General features: G+C 46.3%; 1 long non-coding RNA gene across 1 annotated transcript in view; it reads left to right on the forward strand.

Annotated features, from left to right (window-relative positions):
- Positions 1-406: 406 nt before the first annotated feature.
- The window catches only part of LOC143942149 (uncharacterized), a 70,739-nt gene continuing 58,507 nt past the window's right edge, over positions 407-12,638 (forward strand). The window contains exon 1 of the long non-coding RNA XR_013264717.1: positions 407-1,070. This is a non-coding gene — a long non-coding RNA (uncharacterized LOC143942149). The remainder of the gene's footprint in view (positions 1,071-12,638) is intronic.

Here is a 12,638-nt window from a genome sequence, read left to right on the forward strand (position 1 = left end):
CACCCATTACTCTTGAAAGAATCCACAGGGCCCTGAGACCCAGGGGCAGAGAGACCGACCCCCCCAGGGATGTTATCTGTTGCCTCACTGACTTTCTTTTAAAAGAGGAGATTATGAGAAAGGCCAGAAATGGAGAAAGGCTACATCACCAAGGTACTGAAATAAAGATTTTCCAGGATCTATCAGCCATCACTTTACAGAGAAGAAGAGAGTTGAGACCTATACTGGATGTGCTGCGGGCCGTGCCATCCCATACAGATGGAAGTTTCCTCTGTGTCTCTCTGTCACGTATAACGGCCATACTGTCAATCTCAGGGTACCAGAAGACTTGGAACATTTTTTCAGTACGCTTAACCTACCACCTGTGGAAGTACCTGACTGGTACAGCGATTTTCGCTTGCCTACATTACGAAGAGTAGATTCCATGGATGGAATATCAGAGGCTGGGAATTACAATGTCAACAGACGCAGGAGGGCTCACCCCCCTCCATCTTCTCCAAAAGCTCGAGGCAACTATAGAAACCTCAGCCCCACTGCCTCACCTGATCACAGGAAACCACGAAGATCTTAACTTTTTTCACTTTTAAGATGCTTGTGTGCCTTTACCCAGTTTATTACCTACAGCTTCATTTATCTATTGCTACACTGTTCCGGCTCGTGAGCGGTTCTGCAACTGAAACCCCCCTCTTCCCCCTTCCCTTCTGAGCTTAACACTGACTACGCGAATGATTGTGCTCTAGGGCCTGCTTAATCCACTCCTTGGGAGAGACGCAGCAACGCAGCTAACGCAGGCTCTAGCTATTAACTCTATGCCCCAACGTTATGACAACAAGGCAGCTCACTGCTATGACACGCAGAACACTTCCAGCTCAGACGAACAGTTTTTTTTTTTTTTTTTTTTTTTTACATTCTTTTTTTCTTTTTTGTTTGTTTTCCATTTATGCACTGGCAAGTTATCGCTGCCCTCTCAGGGGGAGAAACTATCCTCAAGATGACACAACTCGCCATCTTCTTGTAACCCCTGAGGGGAAGACATTTGATGGAACTCCGATTACTGCTTAGACAGCACGGTACTGGTATTTGCACTGAACTTTATATCAAATTGCCTTTTTGCTTACCTGTTCTGCAAGTTTGTTCGCTTATACCTGATTTCTAGGTTGTTAGCCTTTAGATGCTGACCTCTCTCAGTATTACTATCTCTTATAGTCGAGTTTAGTACAACAGGCATAGAGGAGGGGGAAGACACACTATACCCATCTGCTCATTCATATATCTGTGGGTATATACCCTTTATATTAAGTATACCGTTTGTCTTCACCACTGCTCCTACTTGACTCCAAAGATACGCTTTATCTATTCCTGTGACTGCTTCTTGTCTATTTAGTAGTCCTTTTTATAATACGTGGCAGTTCTAAGAGCTCTGTGATCTTTATACTTATTACATAACAGCACTAATCTCCTAGGTTGTTTTAAGATGGTTATCAATCTGACTAATATCCTGAATAAGCAGTAGACGTAACGTTCTGTTATGATTTTGTTTCTAGGCCACGATTATCCATTTCAATAACACTCTTTTGATTCCTCTGATACTCTGTTAAGATTTTATAATTCGATGGGTGACATCTATTCGCTATAATGCTATGTTATTTTTTCAGGTTCTATATTTACACATATATAATAATCAATCCCTTACCTACCATTAACATTTAAATATGACCCCCCAATTAGGTCCAGCTTGCTCCTCATACACTACCATTTTCAAACATGACTATTTTAATCTCCTCCCCATACAACTTGACCACCCCTTATAGTTGGAATCCTCCAATCCCACTTCTCTGACCTCAAGGAAACACGAGATCGCATTCATCTTGTTTCGGCCACCAATCACTCTCCACATCGGAAATCTCTGTGAGATTCTCCTGACCTATACTGGTTTTGTTTTACGTTGGGAATACCTTAACTGTACCTCCCGACCCCAGTGAGATTCCCTTCCCACACGTTATTGATCAATCTACCTATTGCTACCATACCTACTCATTCATATATCTGACTACACTTTAACATTGCTCTCCCTCCCCTATACCTTCTTCCTTTTATACCCCTCCTCCTCTTTACTTAGAGCTCCGCCACTCGACGTACACATCTCTGCAATATTACACATTTCTTTCCCAATATGCACCCCAGAACACATACCAAGATGCCAAATTCTAATTCACTAAAGATAGTTTCTCTGAACGCTAAAGGGTTGAACACCCCAGAAAAAAGATCTCGCCTCTTAGCGCATATGAAATCTTTGAAAGCTGACGTGGTCTTCGTTCAGGAGACTCACTTTAGCTCTCAAGCTACACCCAAATTAGCCAACTACCACTATCCACACGGTTACCATTCAACTACTCCAAACTCCAAGACGAAAGGTGTTTCCATTCTGGTTGCCAAACATACTCCTTTTCAATTAACTGACTCCGCTATAGATGATCAGGGCAGATTTGTTTTCATCAAGGGCGTTCTGCACAACAAGCCCATCACACTAGCTAACATCTATAGCCCTAACACGACACAGGTCCCCTTCTTCAGATCAATCACAGAACATTTAGCGGCCTTTCAATCTGGTATTCTGGTCTTAGGTGGCGATTTTAATCTCCCCTTAGACCCTCTTTTGGATACATCAACAGGTACCTCACATCTTCCATATAGAGCCCTTAAACAGATCAAGCTATCTTTCCAACAACTTCTACTTCACGACACTTGGAGGACCCTACATCCGACCGAGAGGGACTATACATTCTATTCTAATCCCCACGACCGGTACTCTAGAATCGACTACTTACTGATGACTCAGTCTGACCTTCCATATCTTCAGTTTGCTACGATAGAGCCTATGATACTATCAGACCACCATCCCATTTCAATCACACTGACGATGCCTGCATTTCAAGACCGTACACATACATGGAAATTGGACCCCACCATACTGACCGATCCTGAACTGACATCACAAATTCAACAATGCCTTCAGGACTACTTCACAAACAACAACACGCCAGACACCTCCTTTATTACCCAAATGGGCCGCACATAAAAGTGTGATAAGGGGGAAACTAATATCTATCACGGCCAAATTAAAAAGAGATCGTAAACAACGCCTATCGGGTTTATATGCGAAACTCAAGGTTCTCGAAGCGACTCACAAACGCACACTAGCCTCCCATACTCTACATGATCTTCAACTCGTTCGTACCTCCATTAGAGAGGAATTAGGAAAATCTATCCAAAAGAAATACATACTTGCCCAACGACAATTCTACGAATTCGTCAATAAGAGCGGCCGTCTTTTAGCCAAGGCTCTGAAGGCTAAACAATCTAAAAACACTGTTCACGCCATACATACCCCCACAGGTAAAAAACTCGCATCCAACAGAGACATAGCCAAGGAGTTTGAATGTTTCTATTCTAACTTGTATAGCATTAACCGGTCTGACACATCCCTCTCGACTAACCCTCTTAGGAAATGTAAAATCATAGATTTCTTGGAAAAATTCTGTCCCAATCTCGATAACCCAGACATAGTGTCAGACCTGGATAATCCTATCTCTCAGCTAGAATGGACAAATGCCCTTAAACAAACTAAGAGCGGCAAAAGCCCTGGCCCAGATGGCCTACCCGCAGTCTACTATAAGACCTTCTCAGAGGTTCTTCAAGATCCCTTTAGAAGAGCCTTCGATTCCATATCTGACACTATGCCTCTCCATCAGGACATGCTTGAAGCCCACATAGTAGTGATACCAAAAGGCGACAAAGACCCGACCAAGACTGAAGATTATAGACCTATTTCCCTCCTTAACGTTGATTTGAAACTATTCTCAAAAATTATTGCTAATAGACTTCTCCCACTCATTCCCAGACTAATCTCTTCTGACCAGGTGGGCTTTGTCCCTGGCCGAGAGGCAAAGGACAACACGCTTAAAGCTTTCAATATCCATCACCTGATCACGTCTACTGGACAGAGGGGCTTTTTCCTTTCACTTGACGCGGAGAAGGCATTCGATAGGGTGGCTTGGGATTACATGAAATGTGTTCTCCAGACCATTGGCTTGGGACCTCAATTACTTAGATTCGTGGACTCATTATATATACACCCAAAAGCGAAGATTAGAGTCAACAACACCCTATCGGATGCCTTCTCCATACACAACGGGGCCCGACAAGGCTGCCCTCTGTCCCCAATACTATACATCCTAACCCTGGAACCTTTTTTGAACAGTTTACGAGAAAACCCAGACATCAAGGGTGTCCATTCCACACTGAAAGAATATAAAATTGCCGCGTATGCAGATGATATTTTAATGTTCCTCACTAACCCTCACATAACGATCCCCTCCTTACTAAAATAATTTAGTTTATTCAATACCCTTTCCAACCTTAAAATAAACTTCAGGAAATCTTACGCCCTCAATGTATCTTTACCTTCTACAGAAGTAGAACAATGTAAACTTAACTTCCCCTTCCAATGGACTGACGAGGCCATCACATACTTGGGCGTCCAAATCACAAAAAACCTGGATGATCTATACGCTAAAAATTATATACCTACCCTACATAAAATTATATTAGACCTAAAAAAGTGGAATAAACCGATCTTCTTCTCCTGGTTTGGTAGAGCCTCCATTTTAAAGATGAATATTTTACCACGTATCCTTTATCTTCTACAAGCCATGCCAATCAAACTCCCTCTAGCCTTCTTTAAATCCTACAAGCAGACTTGCACCAACTTTCTGTGGAATATGCGCAGACCTAGAATCAGTTTCCTCCAACTTTCCCTTCCTAAAGACAAAGGGGGAATAGGCCTTCCAGACATCAGTAATTATTATAAAGCTACTCATTTAACCAGGATAATAGATTGGAACATTCATTCGCCTTTCAAAGATTGGGTAGCTCTAGAAGCTTCCTTCATGGTCGCTCCATTGCGATCCCTGCCCTGGATTAGACGCTCTCTAATCTGATGCCCACGGTTAAATCTCATCCACTTGTCGCTCCTACTATACAATGTTTCCACACTTCATGCATACAAAATAACATATCTTCTATATCAGGACCCCTGACTCCACTGAAACTGAATCCAAATTTTACACCAGGCATGCACAAGTCCTTTCTCACTAAGCACTGGACACAGGAACCGGTATTGGTTAAATCCTTCTACAAAAATGGACGAATGCTCACAGCTGGACAACTGGCTCTAGCTATGCGATCACCACCCATACCCATGTGGACCTACCAACAAATTCAACATTTCCTGAAACACTCTGCACAACACTCAGATTATTCTAGACCACTGACTCCATTTGAGAAGCTTTGCTCCTCCACGACACCCATGACCCATCTCATCTCCTTAACACACTCTCTTCTGTTTCAAGGACACAACCCCACGAACTCTTTAGCCTGTAAGGCTTGGGAAAAAGATCTAGAAATATCCTTCTCCTGCGAGGAATGGGAAAATATATTGCTCAACATCCATAAAGGCACGCTAAATGTCTCCACACAGGAAAACGGGTTCAAAATTCAATGTCGTTGGTACCGAACTCCAGCTTTACTTCACACCTGGGACCCTCAGACTCCAGATACTTGCTGGAGATGCCATAGCCACCGCGGCACTCTTCTGCACCTGTGGTGGTCCTGCCCAGCCATACAACCCTTTTGGCAAAAAATACATGAACTAATACACAAGATATCAAACGTAAACATCCCCTTTACTCCAGCCCAATATCTTTTACATCATAATATCTCCCTGAAATCCTCATATCGAAAATCACTAACACTACATCTCATCAGCGCAGCCAAGCAGTGCATTCCGATCTACTGGAAGTCTTCTAATGCTCCCTCTATTAAACAATGGCTACACAGAGTTGACAAAATTGCAAATATGGAAAAACTGATCCATATTAATAAAGACACGCCGGCTAAATTTGGTTCGAAATGGACTCCTTGGCATATATTCATAACTTCTGATACCTTTCACGTCTTAACAAGATGATACCCATGATTCCATAATTTGTCGATCAATATTATGAGACGAGTGGCGGAGCATTTATCCATGTCCCCGTCGCATTCCCTATTCCAATCCCTAAATTTCTTTGTGACCCCCCCTCTCATCTATACCCTTCATATAGCCATGTTCTACATGGAATATATCCACTTCAGTAAATCAAGATATCGATATTAATATACATACTACTAGAGCTCATGCTTCGGTTTTAGTTAGACCTATATACGGTTCGTAACTGTATCTTACTCTATATAAGATAAGTTCCGTCGTATCGGTTATATGTTATATCTGAAATGTTTGTTAATTGAGAAACAACAAGCTGATTGTCGTCCTCTTTTTCTTTTTATGAGAAATGTTTGTAATGAGGTTATAATTCTCTGTACCTTGTTATACCGAAAATATAATTTTTTGAGAAAAAAAAAAAACAATAATCCTGTTTAATTTCAAATTTGGACATCACTGCTGCAAATAGAGAGTACGTCTGCTAAAGATTGATCTGATATGACCAATGGTTTTGACTCCAGGTCACATCTTGCTCCTCATGATTCTCTATGGGCATTCCTTTCTATTATTTATCTGTCATTCCATAGAAAACAGCTGTAATCCCAAATAATCCCAATCTTACAATCTTCTACTCTACTTGAGGACAAGCTGTGGCAAAGGTGAAATTGCTATGTCTCTCAGATTTGCCTGCAAATGAGATTAGATTTTACTTCCCATTATACTCTATGGGCATTCCTCCCTGTGATATGTTTGTCATTCCATAGAAAACAATAATAATCCTGCTTAAAGCGGAGGTCCACCCTAAAGTGGACCTTCCGCTCACTGGAATCCTCCCCCCCCCCTTCCGGCGCCACAATTGGCACCTTTCAGGGGGGAGGGGGTGCAGGTACCTGTACAGTACAGGTATCTGCACCCACTTCCGGGATAGCTCTCTGCGGAAAGGGGCGTAGATTACGCCCTTTCCGAAAGTCCCCCGCTGCCTGCTGGGAAACGCACAGATCCCAGAGGCAGCGGGTCCATCCTTATTGCGCAGCGCAACTCGCGCATGCGCAGTAGGGAACCGGGAAATGAAGCCGAAAGACTCCACTTCCTGATTCCCATACTCAAGATGGCGGCGGCAGCACCCGAGAGACGATCAAGAGATCGGCTTCGGGTGCCGACATCGCGGGCGCGCTGGACAGGTAAGTGTCACTATTTTAAAAGTCAGCAGCTGCAGTATTTGTAGCTGCTGGCTTTAAAAAAAAAAAAAACGCGGACTCCCGCTTTAATGTCGAATTTGGACATCACTAACGAACATAGAGAGTATGTCTGCTAAAAATTGATCTGATATGACCAATGGTTCTGACTCCAGGTCACATCTTGCTTCCCATTATACTCTATGGGCATTCCACCCAGTCATACAGTATGTTTGTCATTCCATAGAAAACAATAATAATCCCACTTAATGTGAATTTTGGACATCACTAACGAACATATAGAGTAGGGATGAGCTTCGTGTTCGAGTCGACCATGCGTTCGACTCGAACATCAGCTGTTCGTCCGTTCGGCGAAGTCCGAACATTTTGGTCCGTTCGCGCCAAATTCGTGTGGCGCTCACGGCCCACAATGCACTGCGATGGCGCAGTGCATTGCTGGCTCATGATTGGCCAAGCATGCACTGTGACCCCGCATGCTTGGCCAATCGCAGCGCCAGCAGCGAGGAGAGCCATGATTGGCCACAGGCAGCATTGCACGCCCCACACTATATAAGGCCGCCAGCGCGGCGGCCTTGTGTAGTGTGTTGGCGTCTGAAGCAGTGGGTGTTCTGTGTACCTTCAACACAGTACACACCGATCGTTTTCGGCCGATTTTCGATATTGCTGTTGTGTAGTGGTTGTTGTCTGCGTGCCCTGACCGCAGTATACACCGCTATATTCACCTCACCTATATAGCTAGTGATCTATCTTTTATAATAGAGCTTGCAGTCAGTAGTGTTAGGAGCTTGTGCGTGCTGTCTGCGTGCTCTGTACCCAGTACATACCGCTATATCCACCTACATAGCTCTTCTCTATTTGAGCCCACTTGCCATCTGCAGGAGTTATTGGAAGTTGTGTGTGCCTCCAGCACAGCACAGTATACATCTGTATATACCCCTTTATCTCTGGTGTTCTATAATAAAGGCATCTGCAGGAGTTAGTGGGTGTTGTGTGCCTCTAGCACAATATACACTACCCAACTGCTTTTTTACCCAACTCCCTTCAGGCCATTACCATGTCTGGAAGGCCAGCAAGGAGAGGCAGACAGGCGCAAACCGATAAAAGAGGGCAAGCAGGCTCTGTGTCTAGAGACAACAGTGCTGGTCGTGGACGCGGTGCATTGTCATCAGCACGTGGCCATGGGACACGCTTGTCCTTCTTTTCGGCAGCTGGACATGTTGAACCGCAACATGACAACGACTTGGTAGAGTGGATGACCAAGCCCTCTTCATCCTCCTCATCCTCTCTCACCCAGTCTCAGGGTACTAGCAAAGCAGCTGCCAACGCATCGTCTTCCCTCCTCTCAATGTCATCATCAGTGACTCCTTCCCTAGACCCACCACGTCCTCCTGAGGAGTCTCCTGATCTCTTTGAGCACAGTGTTGGGTACATGCTCCAGGAGGATGCCCAGTGTTTTGTAGCCTCTGATGATGACACTCAGCTAGAGGAAGGCAGTAGCGTGAATGCAGAGAGAGGGGATGCTCAAGAAGCACAGCAATCTGGCAGTCATGTTCCACAAGCTGCAGCATACTGCCAGGTTTGCTACAGCGATGAAGAGGGAGGGGATGATGAGGACACTGACTCCACGTGGGTGCCTGGTAGGAGAGAGGAGGAGGAGGCACAAGTCCAACGAGGCAGGATTGCCCTCCGGGGGCCAGCTTAGGGGCAGCACACTGACTGAATCACACCGCAGAGCTCCGCCTGTGCAGGGCGCTGCCTCTGCACGTTATTCTAAAAGTTATTTGGTGTGGGCCTTTTTTGAGACGAGTGCATCAGATCGCACCGCTGCTATTTGCAACATATGTCTCAAGCGTATCTCGCGTGGCCAAAACATCAGCCGCTTGGGCACCACATGCTTGAACAGACATATGTTGACCTGCCATGCAGCTCGTTGGCAAGCGTACCTCAAAGACCCACACCAAAGAACAAAGCGGCCCTCTCCTTGCTCCTCATCAGCTGGCATCTCCAACCCCACTAGACATTCAGTCCTCTCTGAGACCTGCTCTGAGAGGAATGAAGGTGTAGAATTAGGTGTCACAGCCAAGTGTTTCCGGGCACTCTGCTAGCAGTACACCCACGTCCGATTATAGCAGGCAAATGTCCCTGCCCCAGCTGCTGGACCGGCGAAAGAAGTTCACTCCCAGCCATCCACATGCCCAGCGGTTGAATGCTAGCTTGGCTAAATTGCTAGCACTTCAACTGCTGCCTTTTCAGTTGGTAGACTCGGCCCCCTTCCGTGAGTTTGTACAATGTGTGGTTCCTCAGTGGCAGGTCCCCAAACGCCACTTTTTCTCACGGAAGGCGATTCCGGCTCTCTACCGGCATGTGGAAGGCAATGTCCTTGCCTCGCTGGACAGGGCAGTCAGCGGTAAGGTGCATATTACCGCTGACTCATGGTCCAGCAGGCATGGACAGGGACATTACCTGTTTTTCATGGCCCATTGGGTCACTCTTCTGGCAGCTGGGAAGGATGCAGGACAAGGTGCAGTAGTGTTGGAGGTTGTTCCGCCACCACGCCTCCAAAATGCTACTATTGGTTGTGACACACCTCTCTCCTCCACCCCTCCTCCTCTTCTTCTTCCTCCATGGCCTCTTCCAGTGCTCTGTCCTCAGAATCAGCGGTGCTCCGTAGGCGTTCCAGGGGCTACGCAAGTACGCAGGCAAAACGATGCCATGCCGTGCTTGCGCTGGTTTGTTTGGGGGACAGGAGCCACACTGGGGCGGATGTTTTGTCAGCTCTGCAGGGGCAGGCCGAGAGGTGGTTGACGCCACACCAGCTTAAGCCAGGAATGGTGGTTTGCGACAATGGCACCAACCTCCTCTCCGCCCTCCGACAGGGACAACTGACCCATGTGCCCTGTGTAGCTCACGTCCTTAACCTAGTGGTGCAGCGGTTCTTGGGCAGGTACCCCGGCTTACAGGATGTCCTGAAGCAGGCCAGGAAAGTCTGTGTGCATTTCCGCTGATCATTTAATGCCTGTGCTCGGCTGGTTGAGCTCCAAAAGGAGTTGAACCTGCCCAAGAACCGCCTTATATGTGACATGCCCACCAGGTGGAACTCAACGTTGGCCATGCTGCAGCGGCTGCACACGCAGCAGAGGGCCATCAATGAGTACCTGTGCGACTACGGCACCAGGACCGGGTCAGGGGAGCTCGGATTTTTCTCACCACGCCAGTGGGGCATGATCAGGGATGCATGCACTGTCCTGTCACCATTTGAGGAGGCCACAAGGATGGTGAGCATTGACAGTGCATGCATCAGTGACACTGTACCTCTTGTCCACCGCTTGGAGCATACGCTGCATGGAATAATGGACAGGGCACTTGAGGCCCCCTTTATCCAGACAGTGTTCCTGCTGTGCCACCCATCACACAGGAAGAGGATGAGGAGGCAGAGGAGGAGGAGGAGGAGGATGATTGTGTCAGCATGGAGGTGGAGGCTGGCACTCAGCATCAGCAGCAGCAGCAGTCTTGTAGGGATGATTTACAGTCCCAAGAAACACGTTGACTTGTACGTGGCTGGGAGGAGGTAGCTGCGGATCATGTTGTCCTTAGTGACCCAGAGGACTCCGGACTGAATGCCTCAGCTAACCTACGCTGCATGGCCTCCCTGATCCTACAAAGCCTGCGGAAGGATCCTCGTATTCTTCGAATCAAGGAGAGGGACCATTACTGGCTGGCCACTCTCCTTGATCCACGGTACAAGGGTAAGGTTGCCGACCTTATCTTGCCATCGCAGAGGGAGCAGAGGATGAGACATCTCCGGGAGGCCTTGCAGAAAGGTCTGTGCAACGCGTTCCCAGAGACTGGGAGGTTACAAGCTCCTGGCCCTGGACAACGTGTTGCTGAGGCATCGGTCAGAAGGAGCGGTGGAGAAGGTGGCCGTCTGACTGATGCTTTCAGACAATTTTTTAGTCCGCAGCCCCAAGGTATGATCGGTTCCAGCAACCATCGCCAGCGTCTGATTTACACGGTGCAGGAATACCTATAGGCAAGGTCAGACTTGGACACCTTCCCCACCGAAAATCCTCTGGCTTACTGGGTCTTGAGGATGGATCACTGGCCAGAGCTTGCACAGTATGCAATTGAGCTACTGGCCTGTCCTGCATCCAGCGTTCTTTCGGAACGCACCTTCAGTGCTGCTGGTGGCTTTGTTACCGATCACAGGGTGCGGCTGTCTACCGAATCAGTTGATCGACTGACCTTCATCAAGATGAATCAGTCTTGGATCACCCACAGCTACCAAGCACCTGAAGCTGATGTAACCGAATAATTTTTTTTGAAATATCACATCCCTTCAAGACTTCCTATGCTGATGCTGAGTGACTGTCCTGTTATGTTGATTGTCTATCCTCTTCCTCCTCCGATGATATGTTGGAAGAACATTTCTGTTTCTGGGTGATGCCATCAGCCCAATTTTTCTGCCCCTGTTTAACAGGGCGTTTAATTTCAATTTTTAATGCAATGCTTTGCAGCAGGGCTAATTCCTGCAATAAAACAAGAGTATATGGGAGAGGTTGCAGTGTGGTGGCACCAGCAACAGTGCCTAAGGCCCAATTTTTCTGCCCCTGTTTAACAGGGGCATGTAAATACAATTCTTGATATAATATTTCACAGGAGGGCCCGTTCCTGTGCCCACCCAGAGTAACTGTGAGGACTTATAGTGTTGTGGCACCAGCACCACAACCACCAAAGGTCAATTTTTCTACCACTGTTCAACAATGGCATGTAATTACAATTCTTGATATAATCGTTCACAGCAGGGCGCACCAGCGCCCACCAAGAGTCACTTTGAGGGCTTACAATGTTGTGGCAAAACCAACACCTTGTTCTGCCATTTCTGCAGAGCATATAGGGCAGGCCCCTACTTTCAAACATCCAACTTACAAACATCTCCTACTTGCAAACGGAAGGAGACAACAGCAAGTGAGATGAAAAAAGATGGACGACAAAACAAATTATACAGGGGTGATAACCCTTCCCTATGTTTCCAAAAAGCTTAAATTTTTTTTTGACTGGAGCTACACTTTAAAAATGTACCAGTTGAAAATTACAAACAGATTCAACTTAACACAACAAACCTACACAGTCCCTGTCTTGTTTGTACCGCCTGTATACTGCTGTTCTGAGTATATAGGGCCTGGGGGCCACACACATTTCCTTTTTTTAATATGGGTACGGGGTTCCCCTTAATATGCGTACAAGACCCAAAGGGGCTGGTAATGGGCAGGGAGGGCTACCCATGCCATTTTTCTCAATGATTTTCAACCATATTGCAGGAACCAGATATAACATTAAAACCGCAAGCAGCTTTAAATGACGTTATTTCCGTTAAATGTCATTTTGTGCAGGGACTGTTC

Source organism: Lithobates pipiens, unplaced genomic scaffold, assembly GCF_037356315.1.
Source record: "Lithobates pipiens isolate NorthernLeopardFrog02 unplaced genomic scaffold, aLitPip1_a1.2 Scaffold_30, whole genome shotgun sequence".
Taxonomy (NCBI): domain Eukaryota; kingdom Metazoa; phylum Chordata; class Amphibia; order Anura; family Ranidae; genus Lithobates; species Lithobates pipiens.